This window comes from Budorcas taxicolor, chromosome 9 (genome assembly GCF_023091745.1).
Source record: "Budorcas taxicolor isolate Tak-1 chromosome 9, Takin1.1, whole genome shotgun sequence".
NCBI classification, from domain to species: domain Eukaryota; kingdom Metazoa; phylum Chordata; class Mammalia; order Artiodactyla; family Bovidae; genus Budorcas; species Budorcas taxicolor.
This window is the reverse complement of record NC_068918.1, coordinates 72,233,195-72,256,128: the sequence shown is the minus strand read 5'-3', so window position 1 is coordinate 72,256,128 and position 22,934 is coordinate 72,233,195.

The window sequence follows — 22,934 nt, the reverse complement described above, 5'->3', positions numbered from 1 at the left end:
TTTGAACCTCTTAAGTCTTCCAGGATGGATGAAATCTGCTTTAGTGTCTCCGGGGAATATCATCAAGTAAAGCCAGCAGGTTCTGGTGCCATAACTAGAGGTCACATGATGCTTCACTTGTCAGAATGGAACGCTTATTCCATTCTTTACCCTTTTCCCTCCAAAACTCAGAACTTGATCTTCCCTTTAAGTCGTAGCTGGGACCAACTTTTGTTGTACAAGAGAGGGATCTGGATGCTCGTCCAGCACCCTGAGATTCAACATCAAGTCACTTTTCCATTCATCTCTCTTCATATCTTGAATTTTCTGGTCCCAGCAATCATCACTTAACTGCTGTGATCCCAAGAGCCGATCCATCTGAACCCAAGTCCTAATAGTTGGCCCTGAGGCCAAACCTCTTTCTTATGTCCTTATTACTGTAATTTCCAGAGCTGGTAATTCTGTTTTGCTAGTTCTCCACCCAATGGTTTTGAATCTGAGTCCAGAAGTGTGTGTACTTAGCACATGTTAGATGCAAAATAATCATTAATTGGTCAATTGATTTAAAAACACCTGGGCTACTATAATAGATGGTAGGCATCAAACCCAGAGAAAGATTTAGAGTAGCCAGAATTCACTCAAATAAGGACTTCTGGGATTCACTCAAGTGAGAACTAAAGGGCAAGGACTGTGTCTTTTTTTAAATGTATTTCATTGAAGTATAGCTGGTTTACAATGTTGTGTTAATTTCTACTGTACCATGAAGTGATTCAGCACTTATCATTCTTATTCATATTCTTCTCCATTATGGTTTATCACAGGATTTTTTTTTTACTTTTTACTTTATATCTGAGTATAACTGATTTAAAATGTTGTGTTAGTTTCAGGTGTACAACAAAGTGATTCAGCTATCCATATCCATATATCTATTCTTTTTCAATCTTTTCCCAATTAGATTGTTACAGAATATTGATAAGAGTTCCCTGTGCTATTCAGTAGGTCCTTACTGGTTATCCATTTTAAATATAGTAGTGTGTACATGTCATTCCCAAACCTCTTAACTACTGAGTGAAGTTATAGGTGGAATCCAAAAAAAAAAAAAAAGACACAAATGAACTTATTTATAAACCAGAAACAGACTCACAGACTTAAGAGAACAAATGTATGGTTACCAGGATGGAAGGGGATGGGGGAGGGACAGTTACGGACTGTGTGCTACTGAGTCACTGCTGCCTCTCCACCTTGGCACCATGCCTGGCACCCAGGATACTCTTTACAGTGTGATACAGGAATGGATTTACAGATGGCATGCACTGTCAGATGACTCCCTGCAGCTGCCTGTCTCCCTGCCGGCCAATTAGCTCTCCTCCTCCAAGATTTCCCACTGTCATGCTGTGCCAAACTGCTCTGAACCACAGCCACCTCCTCTGACCTTCCATCCTTCCGAGGATGTTAACTGTGAACCAGAACCGCTCTCTGTGGTTGTGGTCATAACCTCTGGAGGCTGTGTGCTGTCAGCCCCCTGAACTGACCGAAGCTTCATTATAATGTGCATGCCTCCCACCTCACCCCCAGCCCCTCATTCCCCCACCACATTGCCGTGGCACAGACAACTGGGCTGAGTTAAACTGTGCACACCTGGTTGGCACCAGGAACAATTCAAGTCTCCCCCAAAGGATCTTCTCTAGCCTCCATGTCTTCTGTTTCTTCAACTGATCCTCATGGAACACAGCTTCAGATTTCAGGATTCTAATTTGCATCTTCTAAATTAATTTTCTTCTATATTCTAACACCACACACAAAAATAAACTCAAAATGGATTAAAGATCTAAATGTAAGACCAGAAACTATAAAACTCCTAGAGGAGAACATAGGCAAAACACTCTCAGACATAAATCACAGCAGGATCCTCTATGATCCACCTCCCAGAATTCTGGAAATAAAAGCAAAAATAAACAAATGGGATCTAATTAAAATTAAAAGCTTCTGCACAACAAAGGAAAATATCAGCAAGGTGAAAAGACAGCCTTCTGAATGGGAGAAAATAATAGCAAATGAAGCAACTGACAAACAACTAATCTCAAAAATATACAAGCAACTTATGCAGCTCAATTCCAGAAAAATAAACGACCCAATCAAAAAATGGGCCAAAGAACTAAATAGACATTTCTCCAAAGAAGACATACGGATGGCTAACAAACACATAAAAAGATGCTCAACATCACTCATTATCAGAGAAATGCAAATCAAAACCACAATGAGGTACCACTTCACACCAGTCAGAATGGCTGCGATCCAAAAATCTGCAAGCAATAAATGCTGGAGAGGGTGTGGAGAAAAGGGAACCCTCCTACACTGTTGGTGGGAATGCAAACTAGTACAGCCACTATGGAGAACAGTGTGGAGATTCCTTAAAAAATTGCAAATAGAACTCCCTTATGACCCAGCAATCCCACTGCTGGGCATACACACCGAGGAAACCAGAATTGAAAGAGACACATGTACCCCAATGTTCATCGCAGCACTGTTTATAATAGCCAGGACATGGAAACAACCTAGATGTCCATCAGCAGATGAATGGATAAGAAAGCTGTGGTACATATACACAATGGAGTATTACTCAGCCATTAAAAAGAATTCATTTGAATCAGTTCTGATGAGATGGACGAAACTGGAGCCGATTATACAGAGTGAAGTAAGCCAGAAAGAAAAACACCAATACAGTATACTAACACATATATATGGAATTTAGAAAGATGGCAATGACGACCCTGTATGCAAGACAGGAAAAAAGACGCAGCTGTCTATAACGGACTTTTGGACTCAGAGGGAGAGGGAGAGGGTGGGATGATATGGGAGAATGGCATTCTATCATGTATACTATCATGTAAGAATTGAATCGCTAGTCTATGTCTGATGCAGGATACAGCATGCTTGGGGCTGGTGCATGGGGATGACCCACAGAGATGTTGTGGGGAGGGAGGTGGGAGGGGGGGTCATGTTTGGGAACACATGTAAGAATTAACGATTTTAAAAATTAAAAAAAAAAATATTCTTCTATATGACATTCCTATGGTGTCATATGCCAGACTGAACACTACAGATATGATTTTTTTGTAACAACCATCAATCTCCATCCACAAACACTGACTGAGAGCCTGCTAGGTTTCAGGTGCTCGTGATAGGCCAGCAGATAATACATTTCCTGCTAGCAAGGCCAGGGTTTAACTACTTTACTCTCTGTATGCGTGCTACGTCTCTTTAGTCACGTCCAACTCTTTGCCACGCTATGTACTGCAGCCTGCCAGGCTCCTCTGTCCATGGGATTCTCCAGTCAAGCATTCTGGAGTGGGTTGCATGCCCATGTCTCTTATGTCTCCTGCATTGGCAGGCAGGTTCTTTACCACTAGTGCCACCTGGGAAGCCCACTTTACTTTCTATCTCACAGCTATTACAGTGCTGGGCTCCTGGCCACAGTCACGGTTACATGGAAAGGAAGAGATAAGACAACAGTCTGTTTCCCAAACAAAGTAGGAGCTGCAAGTAGGTGTGATGGCGCTACTTCCGTGTCACTGTTGCAAAGCTGGCACTGAGGGGAATGGGAGGTTAAGGAATAATAAGAGCTGTAGACCCATCGAGCTATTTGAGGAAGCCCATCTCTCCTATAAATTCTTATATAAACTGGGTCTAGGGATATTTCTGCAACTCAAAAAATCAAGCCTTCTAAGCGAAATTCCTTTTCCAAATAAACAAGTTGAGGATGATAATAACAAGTCGAGGATGAATGATAAACTTCAACTCTCATCCTGAACCACCCCTGCTGCTGCTGCTGCTGCTGCTGCTAAGTCGCTTCAGTTGTCTCCAACTCTGTGCGAGAGCATACATAGTCTCCAGAAAGCCCAACTCTGCCAACAGCTGTTCCCTTAGGATGGGCCTTGCTGTCAGAAGCCACTGACAGACCTATAGGCCGGATGCTGCTATGGAACATTCAATCCACAAAATGATCCATGATCAAAATCAAAATTTGCATGAGAAAAACATCCAAAAAGATCCATAACCATGTCTGAATATAACTGATGGTACAGAGTGGCTCTCAGAAAGAAAAGACAACCCACCCCTCTCCAAGGAGCCCGTTAATACCAGAGCATGGGGCTGCTTTGCTAGGAATGAGAGGTGCTTAGATTTTCATGACTGCTATCTTTTTTCTGTGCAGGAAAAACTGCTTACAAAATATCCTCAACCCCTCATCCCAGGTTCTGACTAAACTATTAAAAACAGTAGCTAACATTTTAGGATAGTTCCTAAGCGCCCAGTAGTGAGCTAAATTTATAACCCTTACAACAACTCTGTAATGAAGGTACTATTATTAGACCCATTCTACAGATGAGAAAATTGAGTCAGAGAGATGTACCAACTTACCTAGGATTACACAACTAGTATGGAGTACAGTACAGTCGGTATTTGAATAGAGGCAACTGGATGGCAAAGCTCACACTTAACTATGATACTCACTTTACTTCACTAAGCTCCATAGTAAAAATATGTCCTTTATATCTTGCCAGTCTCTTTGGCTTCATTTGATCCACATTAAAATCTCCCTGAGGTCAGGAATCATGTCTTTTAAAAATTTGTATCCACAACCTTTAGCAGTGTTTGAAAAGTATTAAGTTTCCAATTTAATCAACACTTGAACCAGCAATCCTAGTTCTGGACATATATCTGGAGAAAATAATAATTTCAAAAGATACATGTACTTCAAAGTTCACTATAGCATTATTTACAACAGCCAGGACATGGAGGCAACCTAAGTGTCCATCAGTGTAGGAATGGATAAAGATGTCATACAATGGAATATTACTCAGCCACAACAAAAAGGGAAATAATGCCATTTGCGATAACACGGATGGACCTAGAGATTGCCATTCTGAGTGAAGTCATACAAAGACAAACATCATATGATATTGCTTATCTGTGGAATCTTTTAAAAAAAATGGTGCATATGAACTTACAAGACAGAAATAGAGTTATGGGTGTAAAAAATAAACTTATGGTTACCACGGAAAGGGGGATGAATAAATTGGGAGGTTGGAATTGACATATACACACCACTATATATAACCTAGATAACTAACAAGAACCTACTTATTACAGCTACTCCACACTCTGTAATGACCTATATGGGAAAAGAATCTAAAAAAGAGTGGATTATCTATATATGTGTAGGCGATCCACTTTGCTGTACAGCACAAAACATTGTAAATCAACTCTACTCCAATAAAAATTTATAAAACAAAATTAAATTAAAAAATTTTTAAAAAATCAACATTTGTTGAATGAATGAATCAAGCTGTACCACCACACAGATTTGAATCTACTGCTGTCTACCTTAGGTAGGACTCACTGCCTTCCAGTCAAGAAAGAGGTGCCTCATAGCTGTGTTATCGCCAGTCCCATAGTACTTGTATTCTATAGACCTCTTTTCATAAGTTCTTGCCAAATTCCCTTCTTCTGTGATTAAGCAAAGTGCAAACATATCATTTCGTCACTTGGCAACTTTAGGATAAATCTCTGAGAGTGTAAACCAATGTTCTACCAATCTCAAAAGTGAGAAAGGATTGTGTTTTCTTTATAGATGGTTCTGTGCAGATATAATCTGTAGATAGCTGCTAGTATGCATTTCTGTAATCCACCTTTATATGATATGACAAGTGCTTTCATTAGCTCAATCACTGTTTAGTAAAAAAAAATATTCAATCTTCTGGACTCCTAGCAACAGAAGGATTGCAAAGGAATGTTCTATATTGCTACTATGAGTCATGGTGAAATCATTGGTATCTAAGTGGCCCATATTTTGGCTCTTACAGCCTAAATAGATGATACAAAATTACATTCAAAGACAGGAACAGAAATTTACTAACTCCTAAGTTCTCTGAGTTTCCTACTCAAACTAGAAAGATTCAGTACAGTGTTTCTAATTCAAGTGTGTGAATTCTGACTGCATGTTTTAAGTGCATCAGGGTTAGAAATTAAAGTCTATGTGAACAAACTATTATTTTTATACTTAAATGCTTAGTAGATTTTTCTCTTTTAATATAGCCGAATCCTTCAACAAATTTTGGCAAAGCTAATCATTTTCCTATGCCCTTTCTGTCACTGCTAAATACATCAAATACATATTTAAACAGTGTAAAATATTTTTATTTAGCTAAATAATTTAGACAGCTGAACCCTGTCATATTTGGCAGGCATTTTTTGATTTTGTTTTTATTCCTAAATGTTATATTGTAAGCACATACTCATGTCACTAAAGCTGTTGATGAATATGAATAATACCCTATAATTTCTATCATTTACTTACTTGTTATCCTATTCTTGAATATGAAGGATATCCAAGTTTTTTTTCTTACTATTATAAGTAACACTATGATGAATATCATCATATATCCATATCTGATCCTTCTTTGGTAAAAACTTGCAAGGAATCAAGTTGCTAAATAGAAGATAATGAATGTTCTTGAGGTTTTTCAGTAAACAGCCAAATTGTGTTCCAGTTACCTGCCATGGCATCAAATTACTTGCTTTCTCTGCCCCTGCTGGTATCTACTGCCTGTATCTGATAATTAGAAATCTAATTTTATGTCATATTACGTTCTTTCTGTCTCCCTCTGTTTGTGGCTTGCTTCTTAGTGTGTTGTTACTGGGGTTTGTGAGCGCACGGTCAGCTAAGAATCATGGGAATGGCATAAGCTTGGACTGAGGTTCCACTTCCAGAAAAAGTTTGCTCTGGATTGTGCCAGTACCCCAGTGGAGCTCCAATCTGGAACAAACTCAAGTTATTTGTTTAGCTAAATAAGTGGCATAAATTCTAGGCCCAACTTACATGAGGATGGGACTATGGTTATAAAATTTTATAGGTGGTCTTTTTCTATCCACAGCCTAAGAGGAAACAGGTAAATGTCTGTGTGTGCTAGTCACTCAGTCATGTCCAGCTCTTTGAAGCCCCATGGACTGCAGCCCACCAGGCTCCTCTGTCCATGGGATTTTCCAGGCAAGAATACTGCAGTGGGTTGCCATTTCCTCCTCTAGGGGACTTCCTGACCCAGGGATCAAAGTCGTGTCTCCTGCATTGGCAGATGGATTCTTTACCACTGAGCCACCTGGGAAGCCACTGTTAAGTTTCTTTATCCACTTTTAAATATATATATATACTTAAAAAAAATTTATTTTGGCCACACTGTACGGGCATGAGGGATCTTCCCCGAACAGGGATCAAACCCTTGCTTCCTGCAATGGAACCTCAGAGTCTTAACCACCAGGGAAGCCCTCCTTATTCCTCTTAATGACAATTTTTTCCCTCTAACTTTCCCTCCTGCTAAGGGTAAAACTCTTTGTTTAGGATCTATGTGATACACCTAGGCATTAAAACCCAAGGTTCAGGTGCCAGTTCCCAGGAGACTGCCTTGCCATTCCTGTGTCTAATTGTCTAGATAAACTGCATTAATTTAAAGGGGTCTCGGTGGTCCAGCAGATGAGGGGAGAAAGGCTTGTTACATTCATCTTCACACTCCACCCTTACTTTCCAGGTCAATGAGAGACATCAACTCAGCCAGTAGCAGGACACCAGATGACCTCACCCCTGTCTACCTGGAGACCAGAGAGATTCCCCCAAAGCCTTCAGATGCTGACAAAAGCCCTGAGGTCAGCAGTGGCTTGAGTGCCTGTTTATCATGGTGGTGTCCAACTCCCTCTGGCTTTGGCTCCATAGTTTTGAAATTTCACCTTGACATTTAGAGGAATGTATCTCATTCTGGGCTTCCCTGGTGGCTCAGATAGTAAAGAATCCACCTGCAACACAGGAGACCTGGGTTTGATCTCTGGGTAGGGAAGATCCCCTGGAGAAGGGAATGGCAACCCACTCAAGTATTCTTGCCTGGGAAATCCCATGGACAGGGGTGCCTGGGGGGCTACAGTCCATGGGGTCTCAAGAGTCAGACACGACTTAGTGACTAAAACTAACCAGTCAACCATCTCATTCTGACTCCCTGATTTGTAGGTGCTCTGCAGTGGAAGAGTATTCAGGGTTATCTCCTCTGCCATGTTGCCAGAAGTGGTCCCATCCATCATCTCTAGACCTCCTCTCACTACCCTCCGCCCCACGCTCCAGAGTTGCTGGCATCCTGCTCACGGTTCTGTCTCCACTCCAAGCCTTCTCATCATCCTGGGCCATGTCAGCACGGATGTGGGCGACCCATCCAACATCTCAGCCTCTCAATCCCTCCTCACTTTTAATGATTAATGATCTTTATTTTCACCTTCTTTCAGTCACCTACTACGGCCTTTTCCACCACATCAGTGACACCACCTTTACAAATGTGAATTCCGTCATGTTCCTCTTGAACCATGATTCTCTTATATTTCCAGTCCTCTCATGCAGTTACTTCCTTGACATTTCCTCCAGTCTTCCCTTTCCTCCCTGTCCTGTTTACATCCTAGAGTCCATAATTCACACTCTCAGTCCACCCACTTTGCCCAGACACATTTCAGGGGCACCTGCCTGAACAACAACAACAAACTTGGAGAAATGCAACAGTCTGCCTTTTTCATACTTTCCCCTTGAGCTTATGCAAAAATCCACATAAACTATGTACATGGTGCCTCTTATATTCAAGTTCTGTGTCTATCTAAACTGCTCCGCAATGCTTTCAGGTCTCCATCATTCTGTCTGCCATGATACACAACCATCATTGCAAGGCTTCTCCAGGAAACCGTGACTCTCTCCACAGCCCCTGACAAAAGAATTGTCCCCCTACTTCACAGGAGAAACGGACGCCATCAGAGAACTCCTCAGCCTTCCTGCCACCAAATTTCTACCTTACCCCACTGCGGCAGGCAGGCAGCCTTGTAATGGCCCTGCTTCCCGAGATTCACACTCCTGTACAGTCACCTTCCTTTGAGTGAGGGCTAGGCCAAATGACTCCATTGTAACAAACAGAGTTCAGCAGAAGTGACTGGATACATCACTTCTGAGGGTGATAACAGACAGTGACCTTCACCTTGCTGGCCCTCTCTTGCTTTCTCTCGGTTTCACTCTGCCACATTTCAAGCTGCCCTGTGCAGAGGCTGATGCGGCAAGAAACAGGGGCAGAGCGCCAGCCAGCGACCACCCAGGAACTGGGATCCTCAGTCCAATGGCTCCCCAAGGCCAAAACCCTGCCAACAGCCTGCTGAGTGAGCTTGAAAGCAGATCCTTCGTGAGTTGAGGGTGGAGATGCTACAGTCCTGGTACATACCTGGACTGCAATTTCAGAGACTCTCTGAGTCAGAGGACTCAGCTAAGATGCCTGGATTCCTGACCACAGACATAATCACTGCATTGTTGGAGGCAGCTACATCTTGGGGTAATTTGTTGTCACACAGCAACAGGTGAGGAATACACACGCCCACTCAGCCTTCCTGCCCTTGTGGCAGTGGGAAGGCTGCATCTCCCAGCCTGGGAACATTCCACCACCGGAGGGAGAGGCCCTTTTCCTTCTCCTGCTCCCAGGTCCTAGTCTGTCCCCCACAGACTAGGACCTCCTCCTTCTCATCACACGTGTCTACACGCCTCCTTTAAGAGTAGAACCTTAAAGGAGCCAGGAGCCACGCTGCTCTGGCTCATCGTTGGGCCCTCAGTTCCCACCACCATTCTTTGAACATGAAAGGTTCTTCATCATAATTTGGTGAATAAAAGTATCAGGAATGGATATTCAAAGAGTTTTTGGAGATAGTCTGTGTCTTTGGTGTGGGTTGGCACTGCCGTGTCATTCGTTTTAAATCTTAAAGATGAAAATCTGGTTTGAAACTATACACATGACGGTCATTTGCTGAAATGGGTGCTATGGCTGCATTGTTGGATTTGGTGTTTTGTCTTGGCTGTGTTGTTCAGGCAGCATCTCAGTCCCCCCCCCCACCCCACCACCCCCAGGAATGGAACCCTGAGCCCCCTGCTGTGGAAGCATGGAGTCTTAACCACCGGACCACCAGGGAATTCCCACACATGTATTTCTTCAAAGAAAAGAATTCGCTAAGCTATATCATTAAATGAAGAGGCCCATATCAGCCTCTTAACGACAGTTCCTAAGTCCACACGACTACTTTTCAGGGAGTTATAAGAATTTGCCTTAAAAACACTTCAGGAGACAAGAGGGCTGCTGCACACAGTTCCCCGCTGGGCGCCCTGCAGAATTAGGGCCCAGGGGCTCCCGCAAACACTCTGTCAGCCTCAGAGCAAAGACAAGAGAAGGGCATGTCTTAGTGCTGGTATGTTGTCTTTTTCTTTTTGGCCGTGCCATGTGGCATGAGAGACCTTAGTTCCCCAACCAGGGATGGAACCCAGGCTCCCTGCAGTAGAAGCATGAAGTCTTAACCACTGGACTGCTGGGGAATTCCCTGAGTTGTTGTTGATGTTGCTTTCTACTAAAGCCAGCCTCCTGCCAAATGAAAATGTTTTCCTTCCTTCAACCAGGTCATCTGCTAGCCAATAACGCCCCCTCATGCAAAATTTTTAAAGCGGGTCTCTTTTCTTCTTGGCATCTTCCCAGGGGGCACAGTGGTAAAGAACTCGCCTGGCAGTGCAGGAGATCCAAGAGACTCAGGTTTGATCCCTGGGTCACGACGATCCCCTAGGGAAGGAAATGATAACCCTCTCTAGTATTCTGACCTGCAAAGTTCCATGGACAGAGGAACCTGGCAGGCTATAGTCCATGGAGTCACAAAGAGTCAGACACAACTGAGATACTGAGCACACACAACTGTGAGAGTACAAAAAACTTTTCTTCTTGGCAGCTTCCCAGCTTGGCAAGCAGTGTGCAGGCTGGATTTCAGGACACACTCTCCCCCAGGGCTGATGCTCTCATGCAGTGAACAGTCTACACATCCTTACATCGCTACCCTGCTCAACCCTTCATACAGGGAAAAGCCAATTTGTTCTCTTGAGTCCTGGGCTCCCTTGCCTCCCCGAAGAAAGTCAAGGGCCAATAAGAGTTGAATTACATTAGATGATCCAAGAAGTGGGGGGATAGAGAATGCTGCTTCGCATTGAAGAGGGGAAGGGGTAAAGCTGGCTAGGATTTCCCTCCCCTGGGGAAGGCAAGTCTGGAGGCGCATCTCCAGCAGCCACAGGGCCCCCCATCCCACATGCAATGGCCAGTGAGGGAGCAACAGTGATTGTGAGCAGAAGGAGCAGAGAATAAGGCTTCTCCCTCGACTGACCCACAGGAGGGGCAGGGGGCCGGGCAAGCAGTTGACCAGGGCGATCTCCCCAGTGTTGGCAAATCAGTGAGGGATGGGGTGTCTTGGACCAGATTACATTAATGTAAAAAGATAAATAATCAGACTTTACCTACACAGTATAACATTATATCTGTACCCAGATTCCCACTAAACCTCCCAAGTATCCCTTATTGCTATTTGCACTCCTTAAGCCTTTGCTGAGGTTCTTTCTTGCTCAGATGGGAAAGAATTCACCTGCAATGTGGGAGACCTAGGTCTGATCCCTGGGTCAAGAAGATACCCTGGAGAAGGGAATGGCTACCCACTCTGGTGTTCTTGTCTGGAGAATCCCCATGGACAGAAGAGCCTGGCGGGCTACAGTCCATGGAGTCACAAAGAGTCAGACATGACTGAGAGACTTTAACTCACTCATTCAGTTCATATTTAGGCTACTTAAATAGGTATTTCACTGCTCTCCCTGCATCTCTCTTCTCTCACTTCCCCTCCACATATTATATGATTATCAGATTCATCTCTTTACATGAAGATTTTCATGAAGACTTTCAGGGTATCACTGTGGTACCCAAAAATTTTCAGCTGCTCCCTACTTATTACAGGCTGTAACTCCAAGTCATTGCCTGGGTTCAAAGCCTTGCCCAGTAGGATTTCAATGTATACATTCTGTTCCATCTCCCATTCTCCTAACTTGTGATTCCAGCCAAACTGAAAATTCACCTGGAGCTCTCTCCTCTTAATGCCTCTGTTCATCCCATTTCTTCTGGTTGGGATTTTTGACACTTTTTTTTTTTTAAACAAAATCTTATATAACCTTTAACATATTGATGGTTAAATATTAACATGAAAATTTTCCCTTCTCCCAAATCCTTTCCTAACTCCTTCAGCCCCTAAAGTCTCTTCCCGTCTTTTATATTATTTGTGATCACAATTAAATTTTCCTACATCATGCAATAATTTATCTTAAAATGCTGAGGCCCTTGACTATGAATTCATAGGGGCAGGAATAAGAGCAATTGTTTACTATTTTACATCTTAGATCCCCTGGAGTAAGAAATGGCAACCCACTCCAATATTCCTGCCTGGAAAACTCCATGGACAGAGAAGCCTGACAGGCTACAGTCCATGGGACTGCAAAGAATCAGACACGACTGAGCATGTATGCACTCTTTATGCTGCCTAGTATCAGGTTTTGCATATAAGCAAAGTAAAACGATGCATGGATTGAGTCTTCCTTTTACCCGAAGATCCACCATTAATAAAATTCTTTGTGGACTTAAAAGTATGACTTTGAAAATAAAAAAAAAATTTTTGTTGCATGCCACTCAACTTCTCACAAAAGAAGTTCACTTAAAGTTTAATTGCAAACTCTGAAAAGTGTATCTTAACAAAATTAAAGGAAATAAATACATAATCTGATGTCAAAGCCTTCTGCTTTGTGTCTCTATATGTGCGTATGTGTGTCACTGAGTTTGAAGTATAGTTTATCTATAACATAACCTGTGGTGGAAAATCTGGCCCTCAGTGAAGAATTTTAGGCTGCTAACTTTAAAAAGAATGATTACCTGTTTCAACTTATGTTTTAAAACCGAAAAGCTGAATAGTAGAAATAAACTCACTGGCAGGGCTTTAGGTAGTAATGAATACTCTTCTGAAAGTTCATAGATGTAAAGTCTGTTAAACATTTTTGCTTTCAAAACAGCTCCTTTTTGAATGAACGGAACTCGGCAAGCTTTCATTTACAGGAATAGAAATCACCCTGTGACTTGTAAAATATGTAGTCCAAAAAATGTGGGAGAAGGGGCACCCTTTCAGAGCCAGATCAGGAGATCCCAGGGTCATTCATACAGCGGCCTTCCTCACTAGTTACTCTCTGGGTGTAATTAAGAGAATCAGGCATGGGGTGCAAATCCTATCACACAAAGAGCAATCTACTGGGAAGTCACCAAGTTTGGAGACGCTCCGTATGTCTGGCCAACATAAAGAAAAGCCCTATGGATAGACAGGTCTTATCAACTACATCAGCTGTGTTGGACACTGATGGAAAAGAGCTCCAATTCAGCCCAGGGCATTGGCTTTCTCGGACATATCTCATTCCAGAAACATTATTATGCCCTATTAACTGAAAATAGGGACCCTTGAAAAGTTCCTACAAACTTTTTAAACAATTGTTCACAGCCTGGACACAGACTCCTTTTTCTAATCGAAAACAAATGTTCACTTAGAAAGACTCAGTGTACTTAAGAATCAATTGTACTCTGAAAACAATTTACCCCAAGAGGGACTGGCTTTTTAACAAAACAGTCCAATAATGGTTTTAATAGATTGGAAGATAAATAAATATTAAGTCGTTAAAAACAAAAAGTCACTCATCTAATATTGGTTCTCAAAGACGATAGTATTTTGCAGAAGGAGAAAACTCAAAGAACAGCATTTACAGGTACATCTGTCTTTTCAACAGAAACTATTAAGTGCAAATAACGTCTCCTTTGTGGCTAACTTTTGCTGATCCGTAAAACCATTATGCCATCTAGTGGCTAAACTTCAAACAGCAACTAAGGAGAGATTTTTTTTTTTTCCCCCCTGCAAGCCCATCTATCTGAATGCCATCTTTTAAGAAGGTGTTTTGAAACTAGTTTATTACTAAGAATATAAAGGACGGATTGTTTATATATGAACCATTCTGCACCATAAAATGTCCACGTGTCTTAGGAAATTAAGATTCAGTTTAGTTCAGTTCAGTCGCTCAGTCGTGTCCAACTCTTTGTGACCCCATGAATCACAGCACGCAAGGCCTCCCTGTCCATAACCAACTCCCGGAGTTCACTCAAACTCACGTCCATCGAGTCAGTGATGCCATCCAGCCATCTCATCCTCTGTCATCCCCTTCTCCTCCTGCCCCCAATCCCTCCCAGCATCAGAGTCTTTTCCAATGAGTCAACTCTTCCCATGAGGTGGCATGTAGTTTCAGCTTTAGCATCATTCCTTCCAAAGAACACCCAGGACTGATCTCCTTTAGAATGGGCTGGTTGAATCTCCTTGCAGTCCAAGCGACTCTCAAGAGTCTTCTCCAACACCACAGTTCAAACGCATCAATTCTTCAGTGCTCAGCCTTCTTCACAGTCCAATTCTCACATCCATACATGACCACTGGAAAAACCATAGCCTTGACTAGACGGACCTCTGTTAGCAGAGTAATGTCTCTGCTTTTGAATATACTATCTAGGTTGGTCATAACTTTTCTTCCAAGGAGTAAGCGTCTTTTAATTTCATGGCTGCAGTCACCATCTGCAGTGATTTTGGAGCCCCCCAAAATAAAGTCTGACACTGTTTCCACTGTTTCCCCATCTATTTCCCATTAAGTGATGGGACCAGATGCCATGATCTTCGTTTTCTGAGTGTTGAGCTTTAAGCCAACTTTTTCACTCTCCTCTTTCACTTTCATCAAGAGGCTTTTTAGCTCCTCTTCACTTTCTGCCATAAGGGTGGTGTCATCTGCATATCTGAGGTTATTGATATTTCTCCCAGCAATCTTGATTCCAGCTTGTGCTTCTTCCAGCCCAGCGTTTCTCATGATGTACTCCGCATATAAGTTAAATAAGCAAGGTGACAATATACAGCCTTGACGTACTCCTTTTCCTATTTGGAACCAGTCTGTTGTTCCATGTCCAGTTCTAACTGTTGCTTCCTGGCCTGCATATAGGTTTCTCAAGAGGTAGATCAGGTGGTCTGGTATTCCCATCTCTTTCAGAATTTTCCACAGTTTATTGTGATCCACACAGTCAAAGGCTTTGGCATAGTCAATAAAGCAGAAATAGATGATTTTCTGGAACTCTCTTGCTTTTTCCATGATCCAGCAGATGTTGGCAATTTGATTTCTGGTTCCCCTGCCTTTTCTAAAACCAGCTTGAGCACCTGGAAGCTCATGGTTCACATATTGCTGAAGCCTTGCTTGCAGAATTTTGAGCACCACTTACTAGCGTGTGAGATGAGTACAGTTGTGCAGTAGTTTGAGCATTCTTTGGCATTGCCTTTCTTTGGGATTGGAATGAAAACTGACCTTTTCCAGTCCTGTGTTCACTGCTGAGTTTTCCAAATGTGCTGGCATATTGAGTGCAGCACTTTCACAGCATCATCTTTCAGGATTTGAAAAAGCTCAACTGGAATTCCATCACCTCCACTAGCTTTGTTCGTAGTGATGCTTTCTAAGGCCCACTTGATTTCAAATTATAGGATGTCTGGCTCTAGGTGAGTGATCACACCATCATGATTATCTGGGTCATGAAGATCTTTTTTGTACAGTTCTTCTGTGTACTCTTGCCACCTCTTCTTAATATCTTCTGCTTCTGTTAGGTCCATACCATTTCTGTCCTTTATCAAGCCCATCTTTGCATGAAATGTTCCCTTGGTATCTCTAATTTTCTTGAAGAGATCTTGGTTTTCTATAAATGTCACACAAAATATAAAAAAAACATTTTCTAAAAAAATCACAGGTAAAGATAGGAGTTAAGTTAACCAACTTATATTTTAAGACTTTTTGTAAAGGACAAGGCTAAGGCATGTTATTGAACTGTGGCTAGGAATTATGACATTCATATACTGTATAGTTAAAATGGGGGAAAATACTGGAAGATATAAAGTCAAATATAAAAATAAGAAAATATATGCAAGAAAATAATTTATTGATTGGAAATATTTTCAGAGTTGTCAACGATTATTTATTTATTCACCTAATTATAGCTCTAAACTATTGTGCAAAAGGATATTTTGTTGGAATTACCTAGCCAAGTAAATATTGAGAAATCTAATCTGACCTTTATATCTAGCCATTCTGTAGAGATAAAGAAAAATCTGCCCAAATTTCACAGGTCCCTATTAAAAGCATTGTTTTTTACATTTGGGAAAGGAGTTTGCTTTTTAGTTAACACCATTCTATTACTGGAAAACAAATGGCAGAAAGCCAGCTGTTAGATTTAGAATTTAAATGAAATATCCGTAGGAGACAGGGCCTCATGGTTCGTGGCTCTTCTCAATATTGCTATTGAAGAGGTCCCAGTTTGTTTGAAAAATATTTACATCAAATTTCCAATGCAACCAACTCTAGGAACTTTTTTTAATGCTTTTTTTTTATGTAGTTAAAAGAACATAAAAATAATTTGAAATTTTAAACATGTCCTCAAGAATCATTTTATTATGAATACTTATGAAATGATTCAACCAAAAGAAAATGCATATGATCATAAAAAGAAATTTCAAGTAAACTCATGTCTTTCCTAAGGTGAAAAAATATATCTATAATTTTTAAAAACTGAATTTTGTAGGAGCTTATATGTTGGGAGATATAAAAGCCCCTTATGGAGCTAAAAGAAGACACAGGCAGATCTCATTGTGCAGCACTTTACTGTGCTTCACAGACATTGTGGTTTTTTTTTCTTTGTTTTGTTTTATAAAAGTGAAGGTTTGTGGCAACTCGGAGTTGAGCAAGTGTATCGATGCCATTTTTCCAAAAGAATTTGCTCAAATCATGTCTCTAAGTCACATTTTGGTAATTCTTGCAATATTTCAAGTGTTTCATTATTCCTATATTTGTAATGATGACCTATGATCAGTGATCTTTGATGCTACTACTACACTCATTGAAGGCTCAGATGGTTAGCATTTTTTAAGCAATAAAGTATTTTAAAATTAAGGCATGTACACTGGTTTGTCTATATATATAATAATACTATTGAACACTTAATAGTGTGATGCATGCGTGCGCAGATGCTCACTTGATCTGACTCTTTGCGACCCCATGAACTGTAGGCCGCCAGGCTCCCCTGTTCATGGAATTTTCCCAGCAAGAATAGTAGACAGGGTTGCCATTTCCTCCACGTGGGGCAATTCCTGACCCAGGAATCTCACACTTAATACACTGTATTGTAAACATAAAGTGAAAGTGTTGGTTGCTCAGTCGAGCCTGACTCTTTGTGACCCCATGGACTGTAGCCCGCCAGATTCCTCTGTTCATAGAATTCTCCAGGCAAGAATACTGGAGTGGGTAGCCATTCCCTTCTCCAGGGGATCTTCCCAACCCAGGGGTTTATTTTTATTTTTGGCTGTGCTGGGTCTTCGTTGTTATGCGAGCTCTTCTCTAGCTGCGGCGAGCAGGGGCTACTCTTTGCTGCAGTGTGTGGGCTTCTCATTGAAGGGGCTTCTCGTTGCAGGGGCTTCTCGTTGCAGGGGCTTCTCGTTGCAGGGGCTTCTCATTGCAGGGGCTTCTCGTTGCAGGCGCTTCTCGTTGCAGGGGCTTCTTGTTGCAGGGGCTTCTCGTTGCAGGGGCTTCTCGTTGCAGGGGCTTCTCGTTGCAGGGGCTTCTCGTGCTGCAGGACCTGGGCTCTAGGGCACGTGAGCTCAATAACGGCGGCTCCTGGGCTCTAGAGCACAGGCTCAGTAGTTACGGTGCATGGGCTTTAGTTGCTCCACACATGTAGGATCTTCCCAGATCAGGAATCGTACCTGTTTCTCCTGCACTGGCAGGCAGATTCTTCATCACTGAGCCACCAGAGAAGTCCTGTAAACATAGCTTTATATGCAATGGGAAACTGAGAAACTCCTGTGACTCACTTTATCACAATATAACTTTATTGTGGTGGTTCTGCGGCTGAACCCACAAGATCTCCTGAACTTTAAACATGAACATTGAAAGTAGTGTGGAGGGCAGACCCTAAGGTGACCCATGGTGATTTCCCATCCCCTGATGTCCACGCCTTTGAATCGTCCCCAATGCTTGGGTGAGAATCAGACCTATGATTTGTTAGCCAGTAGAATGTGCCAAAGTGGGTGGGGTGTCCCTCTGTGGCTATATGGTGTTATATAAGACTGTTTCAGCAGACCTGAGCAAGAGATCCTCCTCTCTGGGTTAAGGAAGTGAGCAGCCAGGTTGAGGAAACCCACTGAACAGCCTTTGATCAACAGTCAGCAAAAACCTGGAGTCCTCAGTCATACAGCCCCAGGAAAGGAATTCTGCCAACAAGGTGAATGAGCTTAGAAGTAGACTCTGCCCCAGTCAAGCCTCCAGGTGAGAACATACCCCAGTGACACCCTGATTGCAGTCTGGCAAGACCCTAAACAGAGAACCCAGTTGAGCTGTCTCATGCTTCTTATGCAGAGAAGTTATGACTTGTTTTAGCTGCTAAATTTGTGATAATTTGTGATGCAGTGATATAAGTGACATGGTAAACAAAATTCACATTTCTACAAACACCTGTGGAGAACTAGATCCAGATCTGAGCCTGGCGTAGAACAGACCTTGACAGCATAGCTAAACAGAGGTGCTATGCCCATATAAAGATCAGAAAGGGAGGCAAGAGTTTACTGCCTAGTTTCGAGAATATCATAATCTATTTGAAGGAAAATGGACATATGATTACCTCTGATGAATACCTAAAATAAACAGTCACACGGGTACAAGCAACATGATAGGATGCACCAAAAAGCGTCTATATCAATAGAAATCTTTGCAAGTTACAGAAAACTCAAATTTTAAAAAAAGTTAGCCAGGAAAAAAAAAAAAAAAAAGACTGGGAAGGAATTCACTGATTCATAAAACTGAAGTCTGGAGGTAGGGCTAGCCTCAAGCATAATTGCATCCACCCTCAGAAATATTCTAGGCTCTTCCCTTCTAAGTGTGTCACTTTTACACTTGGGCAGGCTGCCCCCATGTTGACAAATAACAACCACAGGGGTCACACGGTACCATGAAATACAGAAGTTTCTCTTTCATAAGCCCCAGTAAAAGTCTCCATGCATCTCATTGGCCGGATTGAATCATAAACACATGCACCCTTCAGCCAAGGTCCATGCCATAGCCAGTCAGAGTTCAGCCCTGGAGCAAAGAATGAGTCATTCCCTTTAAACCACGCAGATGATAATGCTGCACAGAGGTGCTTCCTCCACAGGAAAATCTGAAGGTAACTGATGAGAGTCAAAGGGAATCAACGCAAAGGCAGTCACCAATCAACACGGATCATGGGACGTCACTAATTCTGGGCTGGGAGATCATGGATGTAATATATAATGAAATACAACTATATACTGCATGAAGGGTATAGGAGAACACTGCATATACTAGATTCCTAACAGTTCGATAAGTATAAAATTATTTCAAATTCAAAAGTGAAAAACATTTTATTTTGTGCTCTGGGTTAGACAGATAAGACCAACCATCCATAGTTTAAAAACAAATAGGTTTTTTTTTTAACGTGATAATAAAAAATAGACTCATAGGAGTAAGATTTGTGAATTTTGAAAGGAACCACTTTTTGAAATCAATTTCTATAAGAAACATACTCTTTCAGAAGAAAAAAAAAAAAAAGGTTAGGTTTACATTTGATGGAGGCATTTAGACCCTCTAGTTTCGGCCAAGAAACTTTCCAGTTCACTTCAGTGTTGAGCTGTATTTATTGATTGAATTGACTAGAAAATTGGCGCAAGGGTCGGAGAAACAGAGATGCTATACCAGGAATTCAGCAAAGGGTGGAGGTGTCAGGATAAAATATGAGGTGAGAGGAATTTAGGACAGTGAAGAGCTAAATTGCAGAAGAGGAATGCCAGAGAAAATTTATATGAGAGAGAAAAGAATTTTTTAGCAAGAACAAAGTTGAAAAGGAAGGAAAAACCTAGAAGATATTTACTCTGTGGTTAGGTGCAAAAAAGAAATGGAGAAATAAGAAAGCATAGTAGATCTTTTGGTGAAAACCTTTAATTGTGCAGCTTCCATTCTTTTCAACCATATAGAACAACACAGAATATGCTTCTGCAATCAGACATGTTGGCAGGTCAGTGTTTCATGAATAATTGAGTGCTAAATATGGTAAGAAAATATCCAATATCTCCTACATAAATATTTCACAAGGTAAATACCATTTTTCAAAGAACATGAATAGAATGTTATAAACATAACATTAAAATAATACTGAAAAAACAAGGCACCTAGCAGAGGTGGCTGATTCCAGGATGGGGACAGAGAACATGAGATGAGACTGGAACATTATATGGTGCCAGAAAATAAGGAGGCACTTTTAAAAAATGATGGGGACAGGTCAAAAGGACATGGGAGCCAACTGGAATAAGCTCTCAGTAGCCAAATACGCTACAATTTGGGCAACAAAATAACAACAGTAATGGATTATAACACAGAATAAAATAAATATTCATGAGTCTGTGCTTAAGTCACTTCAGTTGTGTGTGACTCTTTGTGACCCTATGAACTGTAGCCCGCCAGGCTCCTCTGTCCATGGGATTTTCCAGGCAAGAATAATGGAGTGGGTAGCCATCCCCTCCTCCAGGGGATCTTCCTGACCCAGGGATCGAAAGTCGAGTCTCCTGCACCTCCTGCATTGCAGGCAGATTCTTTACCGCTGAGCCATCGGGGAAGTCCATCTGATGCTAATCACTGGGTGTCAAAAATGAAAGTCTCTCCGTCCAGTGGGGATCTTCTTTAACAGACATGCCATCAAGTAATTTATCTATATAGTTTCCAACCCTTCAGTCATTTGAATACCACCTGTCTGATTTTTGCCATATCTGCATGCCAATTATACTTTTATCTACTGGATTTTTCTTTTTAAATCTCTCCACGTTCTCCAAGGTTATTTTAAAGAAATATTTATATAACTACTATGAATGGAAAATGGGAATCACTTGCTATACATAGAAGCAAATTATAAATGTAAATAAATATCTAACATACTTAAAAGTCTATCTATATCCCACATAAAATGATCTCACATACCACTAGTGGTATGCATGCCACAGTTTGGAAAATACTTTGGTACAATCTAAAAAATGTAGATACATCAAAATTTTAAGGGTTTGCTATCCACACAGAGAAAAGACTTAACAATCAAAGAACTGGTTAAGGCCCTTTTAGAGACAGAATGTGCAGCAGTCAGGAGAGACTAGATTGTGCCACAATAACAAAAAGTCCCCAGGTCTCCTTGGCTCAATGCCACCTAAATTTACTTCTCAGTTACAGAGCCCACGGTGGGGGCCTGGTAACTCTCTAAGGAAATTGTCCTCACGTGGTGACTCAAGGTCAAAACGGATGGAGGCTTTACCATCATGTAGCTGCAATTTCCTGAACTTGTGACTCTCAGTTTATGAGGTGAAGTAGGGAAGCCTGCAGAATTATGTACATCTGAGCACCTCACTGCCTCAACCCATAAGCGACACATTTTTCAGGATTAATCGCAGTCCTGCCCAGCTGCCAGAGAGGCTGGAAAGTGCACTCCTTTCTCATGGATGGGAGTGAACACTACGAGTCTCTACCAAATATGGGTTGGGAAGATTAAGTGACTGGTCCAGAAGAAAACAATCTCCAGGGAGAAATATATCTGGGAATAGGAAGAAAGAGAGCTGCCAAGGCAATAGAATCAAATGGATAAGCGGCATTGTCAGATCATATGTGCAGCTCTGATGAATAAAGCCTAAGATGTGCCTGGGGATCTACTATTCTGTAGAAATAAGAGACGATATTATTCACCTCTTCAATGATAACAGAAGTAGAAATAATCACCATATTTACAGGTATAATTCTCCTCTGCTTATGCATTTTAATATAAAATATAGGTATTTTATTTAAGACAATTTTTTATTAAATGATAGTTGCTATATATACAACATTATATAAGTTACAGGTGTACAATAGTGATTCACAATTTTTAAAAGTTACAATGAAGCACTGTAATCATAAAATGCTGGCTGTATTCCTCGAGTTGTACAATATATCTTTGTAGCTTACTTTATACCTAATAGTTTGTACTTCTCACCCCTCAACCCCTGCCCCTCCTCCCTTCCCTCTCCACACTGGTAACCACTAATTTACTCTCTATATCTGTGAGTCTGCTTCTTTGTTGTTATATTCACTAGTTTGCCATTTATTTTTTAGATTCCACATGTAAGTGAGATCATACAGTATTTATATTTCTCTGACTTATTTTACTTAGCATAATGCCCTCCAAGGTCATCCAGGTTGCTGCCCAATCCTCTGCTTATACCTCAGTTCAGGTCAACACAGATCTCTTGGACTCTTAAAATGTGTAAGAAAAATTTCCATACTCTAAGCACATTCATTCTAAAATATAAAAATAATTTTTTTTTCTCCATGGGAAGTCCATGGGAAGATTCCACATATCTTCATCAGAAACATTTGAGAGTCTCAGCTCCATTTATAAAGAAACCAGAGGAACAGTGTTTCCAGGATGTACCACATTTTGGATTTAACACCTCTCCTATGCTTTAGGAATTTCCCACTACTTCTACATGGGAAGGAGGGAATGAGGAGGAGCAGGAACATCTTCCAGAAAGTGCAGCCACAGGGGCACAGACTGAACAAGTACCTTCTCTCTCCTTAATTGTCAGGCACTGGCTTCAAGGAGTGAGTCTCTTTGAGGATTAGGAAGAATGAGGACTTTTACATCACTTACTGAACCTACATAACCCAAACACAGATGCTAGCACACTATTTCTGAACATTGATTTAGAGTGTACAAAGGCCCTTAGAAGGGGCTTCCCTGGTGGCTCAGACGGTAAAGATTCTGCTTGCAATGCAGGAGAAGCAGGTTCAGTCCCTGTGTGGGGAAGATCCCCTGGAAAAGGGAATGACTACCCACTCCAGTATTCTTATCTGGAGAATCCCACGGACAGAG